The 11,126-nt window shown below is 42.6% G+C and overlaps 1 long non-coding RNA gene across 4 annotated transcripts; it reads right to left on the bottom strand.

Moving 5' to 3' along the window:
• Nucleotides 1-348: 348 nt before the first annotated feature.
• Nucleotides 349-10,216, bottom strand: LOC102555398 (uncharacterized). Of its 4 annotated transcripts, XR_005498135.2 has the most exons (5): nucleotides 9,474-10,216; nucleotides 8,938-9,063; nucleotides 7,786-7,932; nucleotides 2,087-2,120; nucleotides 349-1,707 (listed from the first exon to the last, which is right to left on the bottom strand). It is a non-coding gene; the product is annotated as an uncharacterized LOC102555398 (long non-coding RNA). The 4 variants fall into 4 exon arrangements; XR_010061387.1 differs by having other exon boundaries at nucleotides 2,087-7,932; XR_362414.4 differs by having other exon boundaries at nucleotides 349-2,120.
• Nucleotides 10,217-11,126: the final 910 nt, after the last annotated feature.

The following is an 11,126-nucleotide window of genomic DNA, read 5'->3' as shown; positions in this document are numbered from 1 at the left end:
TATATAATCTAGATATTTTAGTCTCTCTCCCCATCTCTCCTTCTCCAAGGTTCTCTCTGTGCACACTTTTTCTTTCTCTTCCCCCTCCCTGCTTCCCCATGGTGACTCCCCTGGCCTCAATTCTTGGGACCAGTAAACTCACCCAAGAGCAACTTTCTAATAAACCTGCCTTTAATATAATCTAATCTGGCTTGAATTGGCTCATTTCACCGGAGGCAGAGAAATAACCTATCACAGATTTCCTGTATATCAGATATTTACATTATGATTTGTAATGAAAGACCTCGTGAGAGGACCTTCCCTCAGGAGGAGACCCACACGCCCAAAGACCGAGCCGAGACCACGGGATGCAATCAGCACAAGGGTTTATTAACACAGGTACCTGTGGGCACACAGTCTCTTTGGAAGACTTCCGCGCCGTGCAGATCCAGCAGGGGGCTTTTATAGGGTTCTGGGGAGCAGAAGCAGGCATACAGAAGCAGATGCATGGTTACAGGGATTGGTGGATTCAAATGAGGCGCAGAAGCATGGTCACACATAATTGGCTATTCCATACAATATTCAAATGAGGCACAAATGTATAGCTACACACAATTGGCTGTTTTAAACACATTCAAATGAGGTTACAACATGGTAAAAGAATATGTGCAGGCTGGGGCATCTGGAATGTCAGGGGCTAGGGGCTTATCTCTTCCTGCCAGATGGCCCATGAGTTAGATCCGATACCCCGGGCTTGTTCTGCATTCTTTTTCCTTTTATGGTCTGTTAGTTCTAGCGGTGACGCAGGCCCTATGTGCCTGGGCGTGTCTGGGCTCGCCCAGGCCTGCTTCAGCTCTGAGTCTGTGAATCTTAAAACTTTTACTTTGTATTTGTGGACCTTAAGCTCATATAATTTTCTTTCGAGAGTGGGGGGGTCTTTCAGTAACAGAAGCAAAATTACAGTTTTGAAGTAGGGACAAAATAATTTTGTTTGGGTATCACCACAACATGAGGAACTGTATTAAAGGGTCATAGCACTTAGGAAGGGTGAGAACCACTGCTAATGAGAGACAGCAGGTCCCTGCAGAGATCACACTCATCTTTTTTCACTCAGAGAATTTGAATCCTTACAGGAAAGAAATTCACAAGGAAGCTCACACACAAGACAAAATACAAAAGGCTTCCACTTCCATACATAGGCACAAAGAACTTGGCAAAGACTATGAGTGGGAATTGTACCGTGCCCCTTCACCCCCACACACACTTAAAAAAATAAAAGGTGGTTGTTTTCCTTTTTAAAACTGGAGGATGGTATCATTACAACTCCATTTTCCTCAGCCCAGACTTAAAGAAAAACCTATCTCCATTAAGAGAGAACAGAAGCGACCTGGAGTTCGGTTCCCTTCTACCCAGTGATGGACTAGACAACGCACCTCAGAGCTAAATCTGCCCATGTTCTAGCCGGTCTCCTGCCATCCTATAAATTGTTAAGATGGCCTTGTCCGGGTAGGAAAGAAATTAAATGAGTATATAACAGAACAGACTACAAAGTATGCATTAATATGCAAAATAAACAAAGCCTGTAAGACTTGATTATCACCATATTCACTGGCAGACTAATCCTTCACACTTGGGCTCAAACTTCTTTCCTTCCCTTATTAGTATGTTAATAGGACTTCAGGATGTCCTCAGGGCTCCAAAACTGCAGAAGAGTTAGAATAAATCTCTCTATGGGAGAACAAAGGACTGTAAGAGCAGAAGTTTTCTACCCACTGCCCTAGAAAAACCCAAGATCTGAGGCTCCCTGGGAAAATGGGGAGTGCTTTCCTATGAGGCCTGTGGCCTAGAACTCAGTTCTCCAAGCTCAGAGTTGAATAAAATTACCACCTCCACAAATTTCTGTCTTCTAGTTTGTAAACACACTTAAAATTAATAAGCCAACTACTCAATATTCGCCCAATTTACAAATAAATCGTTTCCCTTTGTCAATTTCTGTTTCCTGGTTTCATCTGAAATTCAGGTAAACTAAGACGAAGAACTTATGGACCTAAGTGCCTGGGAAGGCTCCTAGTTCCACACAAACAGAAATCTGCATATTCTCACTCACCTTCACAGAAAAGACAGCTCCTCTCCTTCGATTGCTAAAAATAGAAATTCAAAAATATATATTCATTCTTCTTTCCAGGTATGTGTGTATTGGGGGTGGGGGTGGGCACAAGTGTCACAGCAACAATGACAGGGAACTGTCTAGAGTCTGTCTAGACCAGTGATTCTGCCCCCCTCAGGATGGTCATACTATCACAAGGTGCAGCAGTGCCATCTAGCGGACAAATGATAGAGATGTTCTAAATATCCCTAGTTCTTAGCCTTCCTAAAGCTGCAAACCTTTTAATACAGGGGAATAATAAAAAGCTCCTGAGTTCCTCATGCAATGGTGAGCCCAAAGCATAAAATCATTTTGCTGCTACTTCATAACTGTAATTATTTTGCTACTGTTATGAGTCATAATGTAAATATTTGATATGCTACCCCCATGAAAGGATTGTAACCTGCAAAGGGGTCACCCATCACCCACAGGTTGAACAGCACTGCCCTAGAATATATGTGTACTCCCATAATTTTTCAGCCCAAAATCTTGAGTGCCACAGTTGAGAACTCCTGTTCTATGAAAACTTAGGTCTTTTTTTTAGTTTAGAAAGTTGTATTATATGACTATAGATGGGAACATCTGACAAGGGCAGGGCTACTGAATAGCAGAGGCCTGTCACAGGAAATGAGGTAAGCAACCTTACAGAAAGAGTACCAGAGAAAGCATGCCCAGGCTTCTGGTCAGCATCCAAAAAAGAGAAAGAAAGGAAAACTTTACTTTTTTGAGTTAGAACTTGGCAAAGTGGGCACAGGAAGGCTCTGTAAGAAGCTTCTGAAAACAGGATGCTTTTTATTACTCCCTGTATAATACAGTTGTCTTTTTTATCTCTGGAGATACCTGAAGCCTATGTCCTTTAGAAACCAACTAGAATACAAATTTTAAATGACATACTATTTTAATAGTATAGCCTGATCAGAATGGACATCTTTCTAGAAATTCCTTAAATGGCTCTGATCCTTTGAGACAGGGTCTCTCTCTGTATCCCAGACTGTCTCTCTAGTGCCACTACAGCCACCTGAACATCTGTCACAGAGACTATATCTTCCCCTCTGGCATACTAAGTGATAGCCATCGAATTCATCTTCTTCAAAGCTAATGAATAAGGTCTCTGTTAAAACTGGGAAAGAAGGGGACTAGTCAAGAACTCCCTGTGATGATACTCATAAGTCAGCCATAATCGTTTACCATTTCAGGAAACCGAAGCTGAGTTGGGCAGTGGGATACTGGGAGGCAGAGGCAGATGGATTCTGAATTCAAGGCCAGCCCAGTATACAGAGCAAGTTCCAGGACAGCCACGGCTACACAGAGAAACCATCTTGAAAAAAACAACAGAAAGGTGGTAGGGAGAAGGGAAACTGTCTACTCTCTCACTCACACTCATTGGCTGCAGAGACCTGGGCCTACCCTTTCAACTGGCCTCTTCTGGCTTCCAAGTGCAGTTTCATTTGTACTTTCTTTCCCCATACTCACCTGCCCTTTTACTAACTTAGACACTGACAGCAAGACTTCCTTACCAACTTCCTGGTGGATCCAGTGTCAGTCCCAAAGATGGGAGGAGAGAGACCACAGACCCAAATCATGTCCAAATTATCTAAAGCCAGCTTTTTTATTCACATACATGGGGTGCCTCCCCCTAAGGCAGGGTTCCAGAGGTCAGCATTGTATGTGAGGAACACAACACTTTTATTTATAGCTCAGGGATAGGAGATTTCCAAATGGGAGATTTGGCAGGCAAAATAGGTACAGAATGTAAGGATAACAAGTTAACCCCTCCTGACACAAAGACATGGTCGGAGGAGGGCAGAACAAGGTAGTCATAACAACAGGTAGCCATAACAAGGTAGTCAGAGATGCTCATATAACCCTCTGAAACAAAGGTAGGGTTGCAAGATGGTTATCACCGACTTTAGGAACCACAACATGATGGCCATTCCTGGAACAGGCAGTAAAGAACCTTTTGTAGTTAAGGGTACAGGTGGGCATAGCCCAATCCTTCAGACACAGAGGCTTAATCATAAACAGGAATGAACCTAGTTGTCTTTACTATAAGATGGCCTTTATTTAAGATGGAGGCAGGCTGGTTCATCACCAGCTTTTTGCCAATAGCTTGTTTTTCTAAAAAGAAAAAACTCTCGTCTCCTCCTTTCTTCTCTTAAACAAAAAGCAGTCTGGAACAATCTCCCGGAATTTGTTCATTTCCCTTCGGTCTAACCAAGGACTTTTTCACACAGGTGGGAAAAGAAAAGGAGAGCGTGATTTTTGTCAGTCATGGAGTGAGCAAAGGTGCAGTGCCATGATAGATCTGTTAGTCATGTCCTTTTTCTACTCTGAAAAACAAACACCCCAACTTGTAGACTGACCAAGTAAGAGCATTACTAGTGTCATTTGATTGTTCTTTATTTCCCATTACCACAACGACCACTATATTACTTCTTCCTTAAGGACCTTTCAGGTTTATCACTTCCTCCCCTTGCCTATGACAGCCAACCAGCTCAGGCCTCTAGATCCCAAACATCCTATGAAACTTCCGTTCTCACCCCTCTATATCTGTGTCCTGACTCTCAGCAGATTCCTGAAATACCCAGTGTGCTCATGCTAGAGACTGTTGTATTAAAGTCCACCTTATCTCACCCCATTTGTCCTTCCTTCTCAAGGCCTGCTTTCTTCCTGCTGCCTTCCTTGATCAGTCCAATGCACGAGGTGCTAGAAATGGAACACACCCACCAGCTATGAAGACTTGCTTCTAAAATTCACTTAGAAATAATTCTTAAAGAGTTCAACATCCTGACTACACAGGCTTACATAAAATTTATTACCAGGCATCGTGGTGCACGTCTTTAACCCATCATTCAGAAGGCAGTGGCAAGCAAATCTGTATGAGTTCTAAGCTAGCATGAGTTATACAGTAAGACCCTGGCTCAAAAAAAAAAAAAAAATCAAACAACGAATTACCAGAATGATTTTCCTTTCCTCTTTTCTAACCTCTTAGGAAAATGAGAATGACCATTGTGGTTTACTCCCACCTGCCACACTGCCTCTCTATCCTGTCTTTTTCATGAGGTCCCATGGAACCAAAGACCTTCTTAGTAGGCTTTGGTCTTATGATGGAGTACACAGGCTCTCATTAAGGCTTTACCGACAGTCACAGAAGCACAAATGGCTTTGCTGGACTATCAGGCTTATGGGGGAAACCCAGAAGCTGAACTGACCAACCAGTGGAATCACATGGCATTGCTACCTCAGAAAATAAAGCCTGCATTCCCTGTGTCTAGCTCCAGGGCTTCCTGTTAGTTCCAGGGAGCCGCACATAACTTTAAACTCAAGAAATTCTTAATCCAGCCATTGTTTCTCAAGGTTATTGGAAGGCTGATGAATGGGCATTCCATCCTCCACTAGAAATCTTCCTGAAGACTTCATAAAACAAGCCTGCTAGTACTACTGCTCTCCAAGTCCGATGGCCTTCAAAATTGGAAAACTGGGAGAACTTAGTAATGCAGTCATAATACCGAGCAGTATCGTCTGATAAAATTTTCTCTGAAGATGGAAATGTATGGTATAAATATAGCAAGGAATAGGCACAATTATAAAAGTTTAATGAAATTAAAATTTACTTGTAAATAACAAGTGACTTGTGGCTATATTTTAGAGACTCATACTACTATATTTTAGAGACTCACACTACACTCAAGTCTGTTTGGTTTTGTGTAAGATACTGTTGTACAGCTACAAAGCTCAGAATGTCTTGGAACTCCTGCCTTGGCCTCCCTAGGGTCCCAGGTGTGAGGTGACTTCTTTCTAAAGGTACAGAGACCATGAGCATTACCAATCACTGGAGTAACATTACATTTGTACTATCCCACTCTAGCTCATATTTGTCACATCTCATTAATAGCAAAGGAAAATTTCTCTCACTAAGTTTAGGACCTTCCACCTCATTTCTTTTCTAGTGACTGGGAATTTCATTATTGACTAACATATGCGGGCTGTTAAATTACAAGTCATAATAGTCACCGGTTTCAGTCTCTTATCTTATAAGACAGTAGGCATCAGTCTTAGTTCATAACCATAGATGACTTCAGCAAGGAAACATACAAGCTCGGTACTCAGGGATGCCCTGAAACGCTGGTGTCTGAATGAGCTACTACCTCTCAGTAATGCTGCTTCTGACAAATCAGACTAAAACATCAGAAGGAGAATGTTAAAGACACGTTAGCAATCCTCTTACTGTGGGAACTAGCAAAGAGTTTTTTTTCTTTACCTTTCTTTAAGATTCCACATTCTCGGTCATTCTAGGTCCTGAGTGTACATACAGCAGGTCTTCCCCTGCCAGTGAAGTTGGCAGAAACAATCAGTACTGTCTTTTTAACTAAGCAGGGGAAGGGTGCATTATCACAAGAGGACATATGCTCAGTGGTACAGCAAAGACCATAATATTTCCTGGGTAAAAATAGGTTGAAATGCCAATCAACCAGAGCTTCCAGGAACTAAGCCACTACCCAAAGACTATACATGGACTGACCCTGGACTCCAACCTCATAGGTAGCAATGAATAGCCTAGTAAGAGCACCAGTGGAAGGGGAAGCCCTTGGTCCTGCCAAGACTGAACCCCCAGTGAATGTGATTGTTGGGGGGAGGGCGGTAATGGGGGGAGGGTGGGGAGGGGAACACCCATGTAGAGGGGGAGGGGCTAGGGGGATGTTGGCCTGGAGGCCAGGAAAGGGAATAACAATTGAGATGTAAATAAGACATACCCAATTTAATAAAGATGGAGGAAAAAAAATAGGTTGAGACAGTGTAGCATCCTGAAAGTCCAATCAAGGCCTATTGTACATTAATTTTTTTTCAAAGCACCTTAGAAATATGAACATGACTTACAATGTGGAAAGTTAATCAAGTAAAATTCTACATCTGTGGGCTACTATTTTTGTTTTCTTGGTTAGGACTAAACCATCAAACAATTCTAATAGGAACATTCCGATTTCAGGCCCTCAGTTTTTGACTTCCCTACATAAAAACAAATAATAATAATAATAAACCACAGAAAGAAAAGTCTCACTCACATAACCATTAGTAACTAGATAAACATGACCTTTCCAATTTTATGTCTAAGCATATGAAGTGTCAGTGTTCTGAATAAACCAGGCTAGGTAGGGTGGAGGCATAACCAGCAGCCAGAAATTGATTTTGGTCAATGCTAATTTCTGTCAGTGAAGCCACAATCAATGTTGGAGAAAACAAACTGACAGTGGCAATATGTTCATGATCCACTTTTCAAGCCATCAGGTGTAACTAAACTAGCATTAGTAACGAATTCCTTTTCCTACATTAATTAATAAACTGCAAAGAAGTTGAGAAACCTGGACTCTTAGAGCAAAGCAATGTTTGAAAACACTAATTCCTTGTTAATAGTGGATATGTATCAATCATTTAAAAGAATATTAGCCATTTCATTAAACTCATCAAGATTCACATATACACAAGTCTGAGTGTGTACCCTTTTATCTCAGTGGTTTTCTAACAGCATCATTTTGCTCTTCTTCTCAGGGGAGATTTGGACATGTCTTGAGAAATTTTTGATGTGATCATTTTGGGGAAGTCAGAAATGTCCCATAATAGTTACAGTGCTCAGGAAGATGCACACAATGTCGAATAATTACCTCCTAGTGTTGATGTGGCTCCATGGTCAAAAGCTCTTCCAGAGGACCCGAGTGAGTTCAGGTCTCAGTACCGTGACACGTGGCTCATAACTCCAGCTCCAGGTGACCTAGTAGCCTCTTCTCACCTCAGTGGACTCATGCAGAAGCCTACACACATACCCATAATTAAAGATAAAATTATTATCTCCTATTATAATTACTCCCTTCTGCTTGGCATTATCAGGACCTGAACATTGTTGGGATTCAGGAGGCGCCCCACAAACCACATGAGTGCCGATTTCAGTCAGACGTGGATGGTTTATTGAACACACCCTAGGACTGATCGGTCAGGGACACAGCTCAGACTTTAGGAGCTACAACCCCAAACATTTCTCAGGGCCAGCTTATAAAGGCTAAAACTACTAAAAGCCACAATGAGCTCATATGCAGGTTCTGGAAGTGGGCCTGGTGGTTGGCCCTGGCTCAAGCCATTTTAGACACAACTGTTCATATTGAGCCTTAATTTGATGGTTCCTACTGGTGAAGCTTATAGTTGTGGAATTTCTTAAGATTAACAAACTTCATAACCTCAGAACACAACAAGATATGTGGTCAGCATGATCATGCTATGAGCCAAATTATTTTTCTTCATCAATGACTAGTAGCCATATTACAGCAACAATATGAAATAGCTGGCAGGCATCCAACAAAATGGCTACAGCTATGTTACGAGGCCAGACCTCAACAGATATAACTTACAGAAAAGGAATGGGTAGGGATGTGAGAAAAACCATCTACTAATTCACCAGATTTTCTATGTTCACAGCAATGCACCCACTTACACTGGCCAGCTAGAATTAACCTTGAACTGCTTGCAAATTTTAAAATTTAACCTCTGGACAGGTTGAAATCCACAGAAATAAAAAGCAGTGTAGGGACTGGCCTTATCAAAAAAGGCAACCTTATCTCAGGCCATACTAGACTCTGAGATAGTTGAAATTGGTTGCAATTCTTTACCAGTTTCTGCGTAGTTTTAGCATGCTAAAACTTTCAAAAAGAAAAGCTTTTTACTAGACACACTTACAGTTCTTCAGGCATACATGTAATCCCACTGATTGTTTTACACATGCCAACAAAACTTTTGAATAGCAAAGGGGAGATCAGTAGACTTACAGTACAGAAAGCAGAAGAAAAGGCAACAGGGGTTTTTAGAAGAGTTTATCCAAACTAAGGTGTACACATCCAAGTATTCACCGGATCCCAGCCATTCACTATTTTGGAACTTCCTCTTCTCTCAATCTGGAGTAGGGCACAAAAGAAAAAAGATATTAAGAAATCGAGAAGTTGGGAAGGGTCAGACTTGTGTTCAGACACAACTGTGCTACCGATGGCGTTATCCATTTCTCTATAGCAATAACGCAGATCCGGATGAGTTCCAGCTTCTTCAGCCTCGGTTTCTAGAAATGCAGTCTCCTCATCTCCTAAATGGATCAAATCCTCAGAGGTCATTTAGTGACCCTTTATAAACGAGAACGCACTGTTTGACACCCCACCGGTTCCATGGGGAAGTTTGGGTTGGACCTCCGCTTATTGGACCTACATCTTATGGGTCTCCCCGGACCAAGGTATCGCAAGATAGTGTGTGTAAAGGCCAAGGGGTAGTCCTTGTCCTCTCAGACAGGCCATGCTACCATGTCGCCTATACTTACCGATTTCAATTTCCGCGCTCGATCCCGGTGGGCTGGCTCCTGACACGCTGTTTCCGGCGCGAGGGTAGCTTGGTTACGCCCCCCCTACGTCACGCCGCTACGCGAGATCTTGACCTCTGACCCGCCCGCTTTTGGTCCATAAACCGGAAGTCCCGCCCTGGAGGCGCTTGCCCGGTTAGCGGCAGCTCCGGTTCCGGTTTGCTCCGGTTCGCTCCGGCTCCGGCTTTCTACCATAGCTCTATAAGTAAACCACTGGCAGGATCCTGATAAGAGCCGGAGCTAACTTGCCCAGGCCTTTGCCCTCAGATAGCGGCGTGCTATCACTATTGAGCATAAGGCCATGTCACCAGCCTGCCTCTATCCGACGCCTAGGCCACGCCTTTTCCTTTGGGCTGTACCACCTGCTTCTTCTTACGGGTTGGACCGTTCCCATGGTGCCCAAACCTGGCTAGATCACTTCATGTCACGTCCCCTCCTGCGTTAGACTCTCCTACTGGCTTATCCGAGCTTGGCTTGAGAGCAACCTCTGGGCAGATCTCTCAAAGAGACCCCCTTCCCCCTACATGCATGTTTTCCTGTTTTATGTCTAAGGGACCTCATAAGTTCCCAAATCACCTACTGTGGGCTCCACATTGGCCGTCTTCTCTCGCCAGATCGAGTACCTCTCTTATAAAGGGACACCCAAAAGTTCCTTTTGAAAACAGTCCAAATCCTAGATGCTCCACTAAAAAAAAAAAAAAAAAAAAAAAAAAAAAAAAAAAAAAAAAACAAGTAATAATACTTTTTTTTCGTGTTTCCGTCAAACCAAAGCATAATGGTAATTTATGAGCAGAAATCGAGAAGAAACAAAACTCTTGCCCAATGATGAGGTTCAGTGGTGGAACTGTGACCTCGCAACTGGGGAGCCAACTGAAACTTTTTTTCCAGCCTCTCGCTCTGTAGGCTTTAAATGCTAGAAAGATATGTAGAGTGTGTAAAGTATGATGTATTTCCCCTTATGACTTTTTCTAGACTCCAGTTCTCCCTCATACTATGAGGCAGTTTGCCCCACACTTTGATCTCTGCTTGAAGTCCCTCATTCTCTGACATTACTCTTTCTTACTTCATTTATAATTTCGGTCCCACAGAGACAATGCTAACCCACTGGAGTTCCTCCCTGTCCACAAAGCTCTGAATGGGCATGCTGGGAGGAAAAAAAATTCATTCACTCGTCGTTCCTATATTCAAAATGGATTCATCTATGAGTATATTCTGAATGTACAAGAAGCCTGAAAGAATCTTGAAGTTCCTTCCTTCTAGGACAAGATAAATAAAAAGATGTGGTAAGAGACTGGATAGGTTGACCCGGTGCTTGAGAAGTGCTGGTCCGTTGAGCCAATCAGCAGGAGTAGCTGGGAGTATAAACCAGCTGGCCATTTCCATAGTAGTTATTACAGTACCTTATATGATAAAATTCTCAACAAACATTCACTGAAAATATTCCCTTTTCATATGTGCGGGGTGTTACAAGTTTCCCCTCCGTAGTACAAAGATTAGCTCCATGTGTCAGCAGTCAAGATTTTGTGATCACTTTAAAATATGAGTTTCTTCCCACTTTCCATCCTCTTGTGACTTAAAGATAGTGTGTGTATGTGTGTGGTAACAATCCTGACT

This window comes from Rattus norvegicus, chromosome X, assembly GCF_036323735.1.
Source record: "Rattus norvegicus strain BN/NHsdMcwi chromosome X, GRCr8, whole genome shotgun sequence".
NCBI lineage: Eukaryota > Metazoa > Chordata > Mammalia > Rodentia > Muridae > Rattus > Rattus norvegicus.
Note: the sequence above shows the minus strand (reverse complement) of the source record. Positions and strands in the feature narration are given on the sequence as shown.